General features: G+C 38.0%; 1 protein-coding gene across 1 annotated transcript in view; it reads left to right on the forward strand.

Annotated features, from left to right (window-relative positions):
• Positions 1 to 16,482, forward strand: part of LRRN1 (leucine rich repeat neuronal 1) — a 51,230-nt gene that overhangs the window by 23,000 nt on the left and 11,748 nt on the right. The gene's annotated exons all lie outside the window — the stretch shown is intronic.

Raw genomic sequence — 16,482 nt, forward strand, 5'->3', positions numbered from 1 at the left:
TGAAGTATTACTGCTCAGTTTTCTGCCATTCAGTAGTTAAATCACTTTTCTTTCTGTTAATGCAGCCCTAGCCACACATCTCCTGGCTGTGACTGATACAACCTGCTTGGAAACAAAATGGTTTCATTTTCAATCAAATATAACTTAATTTGAAAATTGTTATCTCTTGCTCTGTAAATTGAGCTTTAAAGGGACACTCCAGGCACCCAGACCACTTCTGCTCATTGGAGTGGTCTGGGTGCCAACTCCCACTACCCTTAACCCTGCAAGTGTAATTATTGCAGTTTTTCATAAACTGCAATAATTACCTTGCAGGGTTAACTCCACCTCTAGTGGCTGTCTACTAGACAGCCACTAGAGGTCACTTCCTGGGTTCTAGCACAGGAAACCTGTGCTAGAGCGTCGCTGGACGTCCTCACGCTGTGTGAGGACCTCCAGCGTCGCTCAAAACCCCATAGGAAAGCATTGAAATGATTTTTCAATGCTTTCCTATGGGGAGACGTAATGCGCATGCGCGGCATTTCCGCGCATGCGCATTACGTCTCCTCGGCCGGTGGGCGAGATCAGTCTCACCCACCGGCCGACGCAATCACTGGGAGGAGCGTCGCGGAGGCGAAGACAGTGGCGAGGGACATCGCCGCTGTCACAGGTAAGTGACTGAAGGGGTTTTCACCCCTTCAGTAACCGGGGATTGGGGGTGGGAGGGAGAGGGACCCTCCAGTGCCAGAAAAACAGATCGTTTTTCTGGCACTGGAGTTTCCCTTTAATTACATGCAGGAGGCTCCTGCAAGGTTTAGCAAGCTATTAACAGAGCAGGAGATAATAAGAAATTCTAAATTAAACAGAATTTACAATAAAATAAGTGTAAACATTAGATGACTCTTTACAGGAAGTGTTTAGGAAGGCTGTGTAAGTCGCATGCAGGGAGGTGTGCCTAGAGCTACATAAACAAAGTGATAACTCAGATAATTGAGACTACATGGGCATAGTCTATACACAAAACTGCTTTCTTAAGCTAAAGTTTGTTTTTTAATTGATTGATTAATTACTTACAATGTATAAGAATGTGTTGATTACTGTTATCTATATTATGTAACTATGTGCAAAGTGTGTGTGTGTGTGCACAAACCTTGACACATCCAAACACCTTGACACACAAGTACACACACTGACACATAGATACAAACGCTAGCACACACAAAGAGATACACAAACTGGCACATACACACACACAGAGATACACACACTGGCACACATAGAGATACACACACTGGCACATATACACACTCAGTTACACACACTGACACAAACACACATGGTAAAATAATATATTTTTAAGGTATTATGTATCCAACAGAATCAAAAGCTCTCCACAATAAATTGCCATTTCTGCTTAAGGTCATCAAGCACACAGTTCCAACACCTGAACGGGCCAGGAAGATTGTAATCTTGATAAATAGGAGCTTAGACATTTGTCTCCTGCCAACCGACATCCGGCTCTCTCTAAATAAAACATATTCCAAAGAGAGAGGCTGAGGGAGCAGATAAGAGCCCAAATACTATGCCAGCTTTAAAACTATAATGTATCTTGGCAGGAAGGGAAGATGCAATATTTATTATAATTTGTATTGGCGGTCGGATACAACGTGTCTCTCCGCTTCAAGAGTCTCATGGGCTCTTCACTAATTCCTTTACCAAGCATGCTTTGTATAAACAAGATTAGCATCTTTTGGAGGTTCAAAAAAAATTGTGTTTCCAAAATGGAGGCAGAGAGATGTGTATGCATTAGAGAGGGTCAGAGGAAAGTAACAGAGGATCAAGAGTGACTTTTAGAGAAAATGGTGTACCATGCATGGTCAGTCAGTGTATGTGATGGAGAAATGGCCGCAGCAGTATTGCCAAATCTAGCCGTTCATAGGAGGACTTTGTCATGACGGTGAAGAAGCGGTTCTCATTATTTAGCCCTAACCCCTTACTGGAACCGATCAACAGGATCTAACAAGACGTGAGAACAGAGGAAGAAAATAGGAAAGGAAAAGCACATCAGTGCTAAATGGCTGAGCTCTAGTACTGGCACACTGTCCACCAAACCAAGGTCGTGGGCCAGTCACCCCCTGTTCCCATTACTATACTTTTTTTTTTTTTTTTTAAAACAGAGCATCAATAGAAAAAGGTTAACAAGTGACAGCTTCCCTTTATGTCATGTATTAAAAGCATGCTATAGTATGTATCTGCCCTTGTCATAAGGTGAATATTGCTCTCGTTTTGTGCAATTCTGTTTGTTAAACCTTTAAAAACAAACACTGATTTAAACAAAAAAACAATACATACAGGAGACTGACACAGGTTGCCTTGACTAAGGACTGGCCTTGGAAATCTGGTAAGTCTTGTATAATGAAAAATTCAATAGCTTCTTGCATAACATGCGTGAGCGATTTCTTAGACATAATGTCCTTGAAAACTAGGCTTTTTATATAGAACCTGCAATCTTTCCATTTACAATTTCTCTTCTATTGAAGTGTCTGTCTTTATTCATTTGGTTAAGAGAAAACATCCCTCAGTTTCATCTGAAATGTTCTTTTATAATTTATGTGAGAAATTCCAAGATCACAGAAAACTGCCGGTACAATAGTCCCTGTATATGTTGCTGCAAACCATTAATTTTATTGTACCAGCTGTGTGCCAAGAACTATTAAAATTTATATATAAAGCACCGTCGGTCACGATTCTGGATGAGCTGTATATATAAGGATATAGTTTGGAAGAGTGTGATGCGCGGTTGACTGCACACACTGGAAATGACACCACTCACCAGTGAGTTTGAATATGATCAAGAAAGTTCTAGGGTTGGTCCAAGAGTCAAAGTTCCTGAATGATACATGCAATCAATGTTTGGAAATTTAGGAAAATAGTAGAGAGTAGCACGACCTTATTTGTCAATATTGAAGACAAAGGCAGTTTGTGCAAGGTAGACTGCCGAGGCCAAGATTTACAATGACATCCTTGCATCACCAACACAACCAGTGTGTCTCTGATTGTGGGACATGTGCACTTATAGAAGCTATAACTACTGGCTTGCGTGATGTAGTGCATCATTTGATGAAATCCATGCGTCATTGCCACTGACTTAGATCCTACCTTGATGAAATAACCCATCAGACGAGGTTTGTGGTCAGTCCCACTGTTATGGACCATGTTGTATTAATTAACAAAGGCCATAATGTATATTTGACTATGCAAATGTGCAATGTACTGGTGCAACAGTGCAACACACCAATGGAGCAATATACAGTACAATGCAATTGGTGTGCTAATTCCATCTTTAAAAGAAAAATAGAACATGGGAAGGAAAAACACATTGGATTGTTTCATTTGCATCAAGAGTCATTCACATATTTTGGGAACTTTGATATTCTTACATTCTAGAGGAAGTGGGGTAAGGGTAGAATGCATTTTATGTACAGAAAGAGTAGGTTGCTAGAATAGTTTACAGTGAAGGGTTAGTTTTTTTGGATGACACAGTTTCAGGAGAGGAGGCAGGGTGGGTTACCAAGGTTCAGGGAAGTTAAGCTATTAACAGTTTAATTGATAAGCTTTCCTAAAAAAAAAGTGAGTTTTTATTGATCTTTTGAAGGAACTGAGACTGGGTGAACTTCTAACGGAACAGGCAAGGGAGGCGAAGCTCTAGAGAAGTCTTAAAGGCAGGCATCAGACATACAACTAGAAAGAGGTAATAGTCGCAGACCTTCGTCAGAGTGTAGGGCCCTGTACAGGACATACTTGTGTATCAGTGATGATAGGTAGATAGGAGCAAAGTTTTTTAGAAATTTGCAAGAAAGCACCAGGATATTAAATGGAGCCCTATATTTTATATTTCACAGGAAGCCAGTGTAAGAACTGACAGAGGGGCGAGCCATGGTGCGGGAAGACAGGAAGATGAGATTCACAGCCACATACATTATATAAAGTAACAGGGCCAGCTGGGGACACATAAGACCCAGCTGGTTACAGTAGTCAAGGCAAGAGATGATAGCGGCATGGACCTATACCTTGAACGCATCTGGTCTTAGATGGGGCAGATGCGAGTTATGTTTCTGAGATAGAAATGGCAGGATTTAGCAAGTGACTGTCGGAGTCAAAGCAAACACCTAGGCAGCGAGCCTGCAAGGTAAAGTTGATGGTAGCACCATTGACTTGGAAGGAGACAGACACAGGAGTAGCAACACTTCAGGGAAGAAAGACGAGAAGCTTTGTTTTGGACAAGTTGAGTTTAAGAAAATGAGAAGCCAACCAGTTGGAAATAGCAGAGAGGCTGTCAGAGACACGAGTCAGAAGGTACGACAAGAGATCAGGAGAGGACAGATATGTTAGAGAGTCATCTGACTACAGCTCAGAAATAGCGGACCTGTTCTATTCACTGATATATTTTTTGTCAAACTATTTTATGATGTGTGGATAGCCATTTGAAGAACGCTTGAACTTTTCTTTCAATTATGCACATCTTTATGTTCAATCACAGTTGTTACATCATATAACACCTCTAGCAACCTAATAAAAGCAGCAATGAGATATAAAGTGCATTCATTTATAAAACATAAATGTGAATTTCTCAGTGCATTTAACATCCTCCTGTTTTTATAAAGTAATATTTCCATTTCCCAAGGTATTATATAAAATTCATATTTCTATGTATATGCCAATGAATTTATATGAATAATGTGTACATATGTCAAAAAACATTTTTATTATTATTATTGTTTTTGTATTAAAGATTATTGAAATATTTACTGGGGTATAATACAAGACTAAATTACATAAGGTCACCACACTTTACTTGATCAGTAAACGTTATCCCATACACTATCAGAAATTCCATGAAAAGTGCGGTTTATTAATCTGTACATTCACAAATGGCACTAGATAAATCTATTAACATATACTAAAAATCAGGTCTACATACTGAAAAAATATAGGAAGGGGACAGAAAAAAAATAAAAGAAGGATAAGAAAACTCAACTTGTTTTATATCTACAACTGACCCATCCTGGGCATCTATACCAGCCGCCTAAAGCTCAGGAGTGCAGCTGGAGTTGCAGTTAAATGAGTACAATCATTTATAATATGGATAAACATTTTTGGTTAAAGGAAAACTATATTGTTCTGAATACTATCCCTCCCCTGTTGGAAATAAAGTCTTTTTTTACACTTACCCGTGCATGCATTAGACCTTCTTATGGAGATTTTTTTAGACGGTGGACTTCCTCATGCACAGTGTAAAGATGTCCAGTGTCATTTGACGAGGTCAAACGGATTGACGAACTCAGCCATTGAGGCGAGGCCAGGAGGGGCCAGCCGCGGCAAGACCGGTGTGACGAGTAAAAAAAAGTGAGTAAAAACTTTAGGGGGGACGTAAATAGTTAGTCAAACACTATAGTGTCTGGAATATATGTTTGCATGCTTGGCACTACTGTGTTCCTTTAAGGGAAAAGGGACACTACACCAAGACCACTTTAATGAGATGATGTGGTCTGGGTGCCTATGGTGTCCCTTTAATAACTATCAGTGCAGTGGCACCAACAGTGTTCAGTTTGTGTGTGAATAACATATGGGCAACAATTTTGAAGATGTTGTGATTAAGTGCAAAATGTTAATACAGTTACATCAATAGAGTGCACGTCACAGCAATTTGCCGCAAATTTGTAAATGTCTCACAGGGAATCCTGTAAAGGTAAAGAATAAAACAATGAAATATTTAAATCTATTTGCGTCAGTTTATTTTCATGTTCTTGCAAATAAAACCAAAGCTTTATCTAAAAAATCAAAAAATCGAAGGATTTAATCACTGAACTGAGGACTACGGAAAATTGATGACGGAGTTGTATTTATCTATTTATTTATTTATTTATCCACAACAGCCAAGCTGATAGAATACCCGAAATGAAGAATGTTCAGAATCAACTGTTTTATCTTGAAATTTGCAGCTCCCACAATTTCCCTTTTTTAGTGAATAAACTTCAAGCTCATATGCAAATAGAATAAAGATACAAAATACAAAAGCTCTTTGCGTGAATTTAGACATAATCAAACAGAATATGTAACTTTTCCTCTGTATGTAATAATGCTTAGATGTTTGCTATTTACCAGATAACTTTTCTAATGAAAAATCTTGTTCCCATGAGCTGACAATCTCAAATCTAAGAGACATGTGTTGATTGCCTGACTTGGCATGCTGCATTAGAAGATAGCCTTAGAAAGTGAATTGGGAGCTTAGTGACATCTTAACAGAAGGTTTGTGTGAACAGAAAGGAGAGAGGACTGTTAGTGTGAGAGAATGGAAGAGGGCAGGCAGAGACAGCTGGTAGTCTGATAAAGAAAAACTAAGAAATATGTACTAAAAAGCCTGCCATCATTTTGTAAAAGTAACCTGTTACAGCGGATTTAAAACTACCTGAAAATATGTTTCCATGAATACATTTAAAAACGATAATGCAAATAGATTAATACTTTTTTTTTCGGCTAAGCAATTTATACTACATATAGTATAGTAACAACAAGATTTTGGAGAACAACCATGCAGCCAAATAAACTCTGTGATTTGAAAGGTAGCTCCCATGTTTTCACTGTACATGAAACGGAAAAGAATTTGTGGCTTTTCTGATGATGATCATAGATATTCCGTTCCCAAGAACCCAGTTCACATCACCCTATACCATAAGGTTCTTTACAGTAAGAACAATAAGGATGTGGAATTCTGTGCCTAAAGAAGTGGTTTTATCAGAGTCCATACAGATGTTTAAACCGCAATTAGATACATATTTGCAAAAACGTATATACGTATATACAGAAATATAATTTTTAATTAGTGGGTTAATAGCTTCTTGATCCGAGGAGATATCTGACTGCCATTCTTGGGTCAAGAAGGAATTTTTTCCTAGTTTGTTGACCAATTGGAAGAGCTTCAGACTGGGTTTTTTGCCTTCAAATCAAATGTGAGAAAGGCTGAACTTGATGGACGCATGTCTCTGTGTAACTATGAAACCCTTCTATTTGACATTTTCCACTCATCTAAAGTTCAGTTGATAATCCCAATATACTGATCCAAATGATACAGTATATTTCTCTGCCCCCAAAGTTGGTTATCCTCCCTTCACTACTTCTAACTAATGTTCTGTCTTCGATTACACTCATATGACATTCCCCAGGCCCAATTTCACTGTCACAAATCAATACCTTGCTCCCAAGTTTATATTTCCCATTATAGCATTCATCTTCATGTGTTGTTTTTTTAATCTGCCCACCATGTAATATTTCCGTTTCACTAATTCCCCCAATTGATGTATACTCATCCTTGTTTTCCCCACACTCAAATTCATACATTTTTTTCACTGTTATGGAAGAGGTGCAGAACCATACTCATACTCATACACAACATAACTGTATCCATGTATATATTACAATCAGAGGGGATGCTAATTTCTTGGGGTCACCCCCAAATGAAATGAATATATATTTTTAAATGTCTGATGATCGGAGTACCACTTGCTACCACCAGTGGTCCTTCCAGAACCCATTATAGAGAAAGCACTTGGCACATTTGAAAGCACATATGAGGGGTAAACGTTTCTTTAGTGAATTGTGTCTTGTAATCGCTCTGTCATCATTAATAGTCACATATGTCAAATTGCTAAACAGCTCACAGCTCACTTTATGCACTTAAATCACTGATGGGTCCAGAAGAAGGGGGCATCAACTGGTGTTCAGAAGAAGGAGGATATCATCTGGTGTTCAGAGCAAGGAGATATTTATTAGCTTTCAGAAGAGTTGGGGATATCAAATAGAGTTGAGAGTAAAGAGGTATCAACTGGGTTCCAGAGAAAGGGGAATATCAATTGTGATTCAGAAACAGTATCCCAGCTACATATCCACTTCAATAAACTGAAGTTGTAATGTTGCCTAAAGCATCAATTTTATGGTTTTAGGTATTTTTTAATGCATTGCTTGCATGGTGCATTAAAATGGGGTCAACTCTAGTCCACAGTATCTGTGTATCTCTGTAATTGAAAAACAGGTTAGCAATTTGCCGATGGGCAACTTCAAAATTTACTAGAGAAATGCCAGAAATCAAGGGAATTTGTATATTATTTACAACATTCACAGGTGGGAATTTTATTTCACAGAGGTTGAAAATTGCATTTTTTTAATTGAAGGGACGCAATGGAAAATATTAGCTAAAGTCTTTGAATTTGAAGGAACCAAAATGCAAGCATCCATTTGCCAGTATCCAGTAGGGTTGCTTTGGCACTTTTCCCTCTTACATTACAAATGCATAATCCTGAACTGCCAAATCTTGCAGAAATAAAATGCAGAGTTGATTGCCGAATTACCCAATAATCTCAATGGAAAACGACATGAATGAGCAATTTTCTGCAATTTAGGCTAAGTAGTTTGTTAGATATAAAGCAGAGAAAAAGAAGATTTAAACTATGCAGTTATATCTGTATGTAAATTATAATTTACCTGTCACATACAATAACCGAAATTGCCTACCATCAAAACAGTGAAAATTTAATATTGCTCCTTCAGAAAGCTAAATTTGGCATGTCTTTAGAAATTAAGCTAACTGTTCCCAATCTAATGATATTTGACTGCCTGAAAAAAAAATGCAAAATGTGTTTTACTAACCACAGAATGCAAGCAATACACAAACCAATATTTATAGCACAGTGATTATTTTTGATTCTTTAAATCTAGGCCTTCAAAATATTTTAGAGCTTTGTTCATTGGTACATAACCAGCCAATGGATGACCAGTAACAAAATGTCAGTTTTTGAAAAGTATTTGAAATTAGTGAAAGGATCACTACTTGGCAGGACAGATGGAGATTACAAAGGCAGGGTGTCTGTGACCTTTAACCTATGTTCCCTGACCCTATAAAGACAATAAACACAGGAGCATTGCTCTGCTTATCCTGAGAATTCTCATACAGCGAGAAAAAGGTTCTGGGACACTGTCAGTTTATGGAAGGACTCCTTTTGTCATCCCCCCCCCCATCCTCCCATGCTATGTATTGTAAAATAGCCTATCCATTATTTATCCCAGCCTCCTTACCCGGCAGGTGTATAGCCACAGAGAATGGATATTTGCATATATAAAATAAAATGTAAGTATGCGTTGTTTAAACTTATTGATTGTAAGCTTGTTTGGGCAGGGCCATTTTCATCTACAGTTCTTGCATGTCATACATATTGTGTTAAAATTATTATTATTATTATTATTATTACTGGCATTAAAAAAGCACAAACCTATTCCATAGCGCTGTACCATTGGGGTTTGGGGGAACCCAGTACCATATAAGCAGAACAATACAAAAAGATATAGCTTTTTTTATACAAAGAGTTTTTAGATAGCCCGTGAGTTTGCAATCTCAATGTTCTTCTCCTATTATGCAGCCCTGCAGAATATGTTGGCACTATATAAATAATGTGGACATTCAAGAAATAATTACATTGACTGTTACATAAGGGTTTATTCACTAAACGACAAGTTGTTAAACTCTGAATTGCAGAATTTCAAAAAATAAAACGTGGTTATTTAGGAAACCCTTCCACACCAGCTATAGTCCCAGTCTGGCTATTTTAACATACATTTGACGGTTTGTTTTTTTCATTCACTGTAGTTGGTATATAGTAAATCAACCCTATTCTAAATTACTAACTACTTAAGTAAATAAATGCTGTATTATGTTCGTGAGCCTCTATAGTAGTCCTAAGAATTAATCCGTACTCTTTACATTATATGCAGTAATCATGTAGGCACCATTTCATTATAATATTAATCTTAAACATTATGGAACAATTTGTGTGCACTGCAAAAAATAGATATAAATATATATTTTGGTTCAGACAAACCAAGTTTTGTCCATGTGGCGTTTTGGTTTGAACAGACTTCGTCCACGTATTAGTTTTGCGAAAAACGATTCACATGCACCAAAATGGCATAAAAAAGCATGTCTTAATATACAGCAATGCAAAAACAGCTCAAATATTGCCTAGCCTAATGACTAGCAATATCACGCGTTTTTACAATGCCAATTGTGAGTTGACATAGTAATATTTGTATAAAAAAATTCAAACATCATCAAAACTAATGACAAAATGGGATCTGCAGCGGGAGTAATTTTAATCTGAAAATGAGATTAAAAAAACATGAAAGTAAAGAATGTGCAATTGACAACCCACTCACCCGTTCAAAGTTTTCCCACACATAAATTCTATATGGTGAGTGACTGTCCTTTCGTCTGGGGGGAAAAAAAATAGTTTTTATTATTGAAAGAAATGTGGATATGAATGTGTATAGAGTAAACTAACAGAAATGTATTAGGTAACGATTAATATTTCCATATGAATAGTTATGATTACCATACTAATATTTATATTATTACTAGTATATGTGTGTATATATGTATCTATACACTGATTAGCCACCACATTAAAACACCTGACAGGTGAAGGGAATAACATGAATTATATTGTCTAAGGGATGGGATATATTAGGCAGCAAGTCGACAGTCAGTTCTTGAATTTCATGTGTTGGAAGCAGGGACAATGGGCAAGTGGGAAGACCTTAGTGACATTGACAAGGGCCAAATAGTGATGGCTAGACAACAAGGTCAAAGCATCTCCAAATGGCAAGTGTTATGCAGTGTTCCATAGCAGTGGAATACAGTGTAACAATGTATGCAGTGGTTAGTACCTACCAAAAGTGGTGCAAAGAAGAACAACCAGTGAACCAGCATCAGGATCATGGGCACTCAAGGATCATTGATGGACATGCAGAGTGAAGGATAGCTCAACTGGTTTGATCACACAGAAGAGCTACTGCTGGAATTCCTGGAAAATGTGATGCTGACCATGATAGAAAGGTGTCATGGCACACAGTGCATCGTAGCTGCAGCCTGGTCAGAGTGCCCGTGATGACACCTGTCCAATGTAGAAATCCCCTTCAATGGGGACGTGAGTGTCAAAACTAAACTGTGGAGCAATGGAAAAAGGTTGCCTGGTCTGATGAATCATGTTTCGCTCTAGATCAAGTGGATGGCTGGGTGTGTGTACGTCATTCACCTGGGGAAGAGATGGCAGCAGAATGCACTATGGGAAGAAGGCAGGCCAACGGAGGCAGTGTTATGCTCTGCGACCATGGGTCCTGGCATTCATGTAGAAATTACATTGACAAGTACGACCTACCTAGAGATTGTTGCAGACCATGTACACTGCTTCATGGCAATGGTGTTCCCTGATGAAGGTGGCCTCTTGCAGTGGGATAATGCACCCTGCCACACTGCATGTTCAGAAATGGTTAAAGGCACAAGTGCTGCCTTGGCCTCCAAATTCCCCAGAGCTCAATCTGATTAAGCATCTGTGGGATGTGGTGGAACAACAAATCTGATCCACTAAGGACCCACCAAACAACTTGCAGGACTTAAAGGTTCTGCTCCTAATGACTTGGTGCCAGATACCACAAGATACCTTCAGAGGTCTTGTGGAGGCCATGCTTACATCATGGCATCAAAACCGTTCAATTGGACGGACATAATAGAAATATATAACACAACTCCATTAACTAGGGTGGTGGCACTGTGTGACTAACTACACTTTTCAGCCCACAAGAGGGTGTGGCTCAACCTTATCCTGCAACGCAGCATCCACAGCTTCCACCCGAACAGAGACAAAAGGGTTTCTGATTGGCTGGTATATATTATTTTTCCAGCATCAAGGATCTTTTCCCGCACTGTTTATTAGCCCATATTTATCTTGGAACTATTTTGCATAAAACAATATTCACCAAAATTATTATTGTACATGTGAGTGTAAACTAGGAGATACCTAGACATTTTGTATGAGAAAATACAAGATAGGGCATCTCGTACTTTAGGCAAACTATTGTGATATTAAATTATGCACTTACATTCATTCGCCTCTTTACTGTGTATAGTGTATATATCTAGATATAAACACATACACACACATTCACACAGCTTTAAAGAAAAAAATCCACAGCTAAAAATGTGACTAATAAGATTTTTGTCTTAAAAAATGGGTTGCAGTTTGGTGGATTTATTACTACTGTAACATTATTGTGTCTGAATATAAGATTGCACACAGCACACTGCACATTTTCACAGCACATCGTTAAAGGACCACTATAGGCACCCAGACCACTTTAGCTCTGGGTGCCACGTCCCCTAGTTTTAACCGTGCAGCTGTAAACATAGCAGTTTCAGAGAAACTGCTATGTTTACATTGTAGGGTTAATCCAGCCTCTAGTGACTGTTTCCCTGACAGTCACTAGAGGCCACTTCCGCAATTCTCAGTGAGAAAATTGCATTGAACTCAAGCAGCGTAAGTTCAGATCCCCATAGGAAAGCATTGAATAATGCTTTCTTATGGGCGGTTTGAAAGCGCGCGCGGCTCTGGCCGCGCATGCTCATTCGGCTCCACTTGGGAGCTGACGTCGGCAGGGGGAGGAGAGGTCACCAGCGCCAAGGGAGCCCGGCGCTGGATTAAGGTAAGTGGCTGAATGGGTTTTAAATCTTTCAGCCCAGCGGGAGGCAGGCTGTGAGGGAGGGGGGGAGACCTAATAACCCTATAGTGCCAGGAAAATGGGTTTGTTTTCCTGGCACTATAATGCTCCTTTAAATAAAAAAAGGCTTTCAAAACTGATTCTATAATGATGCTGTACCCTGTCTGCAACACTACCACACTGCCACACTCAATGCAGCATTTACTTACTGCCACAAACCGTTCTGCAATTTGCAAAGCACAAGCAGTGGCACTGAAGCACAATGCAAATTAAATCATCGGTCTCTATTGAGAAATGAGACAAATATCACAAATCAGTAAAATAATTCTAAATCAGTGAAACAAAGTTAGTGTATCAATTATGTTTTTGTCCATCAATCATCTTTTCAAATAATTGGGCACACCTCTTGTCCATTATGACAAACTAAGCTGCTTATTTGCCTGCTCATCTGTTGCCTGTTTTGTTTGTTTAATAAGATATTGATATGGCAAACACATTGTAGAATGCAAACAAATTGCTAACCACCCAAACTTTGGTTTCATTTGAAAACAAAACCTCAAGTCTATTTTTTTTTTATATACCAGCATTCATGTTTATTATATTAACAACGTACCGGTAGCTTGTTTATAAGAATAGTTATTATCAGTATAACCATAGATATACTTTCTATTATAATACTGATCCTGACTCAGTACTAGGCATCCCCTCTAGTATAATATTGATTTTGTAGTACTTTTTACATGTACTATTTTTGTGATAGTGAGCAATTTCTGACTATTAGTATTATCAATACTATATTAGTTGTAGTGATTATGGTACTTGGTATGTTGCTTCAATTTGTGTGTTCCTTCATTTAATAAACTCAACTTTTCTTCCTTTCAGAGTTATTTACTAAACACTGAAATGTAGTCAATTAAACCTGAATGCCAAGATGAGGTTAAATAGCCAAGCTGTGAATATTGCTGAGTTGGGTCATTTTCCGGATCAGTAATTATAGCCTCAATTTTGCCTTTTGCATTTTATTTGCTACAATTTGTAAATAAGTGATTAACCCTGACAGTATTCAATCATATTTCTTGTACCAACTTATTTAGTGCCTATACTATTTTCTTTTGAATAAACATCAGGAGGCATGCACTAATAACGTGTAAAATACTCACATTAATAAGTAACTATTATTTAGAGAGAGAGAGTGTGTGTGTTTGTGTGTGTGTTTGCTGCTAGTAGTAATGCATTAGTCAAATAGCAAGATATAATTTAATGTCATAATTGTACAACTATATTCAAAATAAGAGCTATTTACCGTTTATACTCGAGTATAAGCTGACCCGAATATAAGCCGAGGCCCCTAATTTAACCCAAAAAACTGGGAAAACGTATTGACTCGAGTATAAGACTAGGGTGGGAAATGCAGCAGCTACTGGTAAATTTCTAAATAAAATTAGATCCTAAAAAATTATATTAATTAAATATTTATTTACAGTGTGTGTATACAATTAATGCAGTGTGTGTGTATGAGAGCAGTGTGTGTATGAGTGCAGTGTGTGTATGAGTGCAGTGTGTGTGTATGAGTGCAGTGTGTGTGTGTATGAGTGCAGTGTGTGTGTGTGAGATGCAGAGTGTGATGCAGAGCCTTGGTGGGGGGTGGGCATTTTTTTTTTATTATTATTATTTTAATATTAATTTTTTTGTTATATTATTAATATATTTTTTTAATTGTATTATTTTTTAAAATATTATTAATATTTTTTTTATTTCAATATTATTTAAATTTTTATTTTTTTCGTCCCCCCTCCCTGCTTAGCTGGCCAGGGAGGGGGGCTCTCACTCCCTGGTGGTCCAGTGGTGTGCACTGTGTAGGAGGGGGCTGGCAGAGCGTTTACTTACCTCTCCTGCAACTCCTGTCAGCTCCCTTCTCCTCCGCGCCGATCTGGTCAGCTCCCTCTGCAAGTCCCAGTGTAAGTCTCGCGGGCACACTATGACCCCGCGGCTCTCGCGAGACTTACACTGGGAGCTGACATAGGAGCTGACCGGACCGGCACGGAGGAGAAGGGAGCTGACAGGAGCTGCAGGAGAGGTAAGTAACCCCCTCCTACACAGCACCTGTCTGTATTATGGCAATGCAAATTGCCTTAATACAGACAATTGACTCGAGTATAAGTCGAGTTGGGGTTTTTCAGCACAAAAAATGTGCTGAAAAACTTGACTTATACTCGAGTATATACGGTAATTCTATTTTAATGAATGTATTTTTTTATTACAATTTTTGTATCCACTGTTTGTTACATACATTTATTTTGAAGGTTAAAGGACCACTATCTCAATGAAGTGGTCTTGGTGCAGTGGTCCTGTCATTTTAACCTTGCGATGTAAAACATTGCAATTTAGAAGAAAATACACCCGATAGCCACTAGAGGTGCTTTCTCCTCCAGAACCGATTGAAAACCCGGTCCTGGAATTAAATGCTGCTGATAGCAGCATTTGATTGGAGGAGTGCACCATTTGGCTGCACATGACATGTTCCAATTCATTGTTTCTCTATGAGTACAATGGAAGGAAGGAGACTGTGTTATGTCAACTTGGATGCTGACATCATTAAAGGAGGAACTGGAGGCTGCAGTGGAGGAGTTCCGGTGCTCTGTAATTTTCCTGGACCTGTCAGAAGTCTGGACGCAGAATCATCTGTTTCACCACAATTTCATGTACTGCGCATGCACACACCTCCTGCAGATCGATGTACTATTAATACTAATAATAAACATTGATATCCCTATTTTTATTATAAAAATGCTGAATTTAAATATTAATATGTTAATATGTTAACATATTTTCGGACAAGACTTGCGTTACCCTGTTTACTTATTGTACAAAATTGTGCAGTCTAATCCTATGTCATGAAACTGTATACCTTGATTTGCCTGCTACTGCTATCGTGGCACTGCGGGCCTGTTGTACCTCTTTTTATGCACACAAAAATAAAGAATAATTTTTTTTAAAAAGTATGGAAACCGATGTTATTATACACATACATATATATATATATAAGTTTATAAGGGTGTGTGTGCTTGCGCGCTTGCCGAGTACATGAAATAGCACTTCAACAGCTGATTCCACGTGATTAGAAGTGGCAAGATGGGTCCAGGAAGATGTCAGAACACTGGTGCTGGAAATAAGGTGAGTAAAGTTTATGTCATTTTCATTGAGGACATGACGGTGGATAAAACTCTAACGGAACCTACATTCCCCAAAATAACAATTGTTATTTCAGGACTATAGGTTCCCTTTTACGTGGCAACACACAAAAAAAATACTGAGAACAATTATTAATTAGAATTTTTTTACACCCAAATGTGTCTGGTTAATACCAATGCCCAACCCCAATTTTATTATTATTATATATATTTCTTAATTATGGATTTATACTTTTATTGCAGTGAAATAAGCTCTCTCACATCTTGGCTATTTTAGTCTCAATTGCAAATCCCTTGTTTTTTTTTGTTTTTTTATTGTAGTATTTTCTATTTTATATAATTAGAGTTTTGGGTCAAACTGAAACAAAACACTGAATTGCGATGAACAGAAATCCAAATTGCAAAAAATGTGGCTAAATTAGACAAGCTGTGACTTTCAGCTGAGTTGAAGGATTTTTCCATAACAGCATTTTTTTTTTTTTTGCCTACCCGGCTTATCCACTAAACTCCGAATTGTAGCAAATTGAAATCCGAATGGCAAAATTAAGCCAATACAGTTTGTTAGTTAGCGAATAAACCCTCCTTTATTTCTCTAAATTATTGCAAATCCGCATACAGTTCACTACAGTACAGTGTTTAACAAACAGAATCCCTTCAGTTAAGTTCTTTAGATATCTCTAACATATTCTGCAGTGCTGTTCCAAAAGGAAAA

The sequence above is a fragment of the Pelobates fuscus genome, chromosome 7 (genome assembly GCF_036172605.1).
Source record: "Pelobates fuscus isolate aPelFus1 chromosome 7, aPelFus1.pri, whole genome shotgun sequence".
In the NCBI taxonomy this organism is placed as follows: domain Eukaryota; kingdom Metazoa; phylum Chordata; class Amphibia; order Anura; family Pelobatidae; genus Pelobates; species Pelobates fuscus.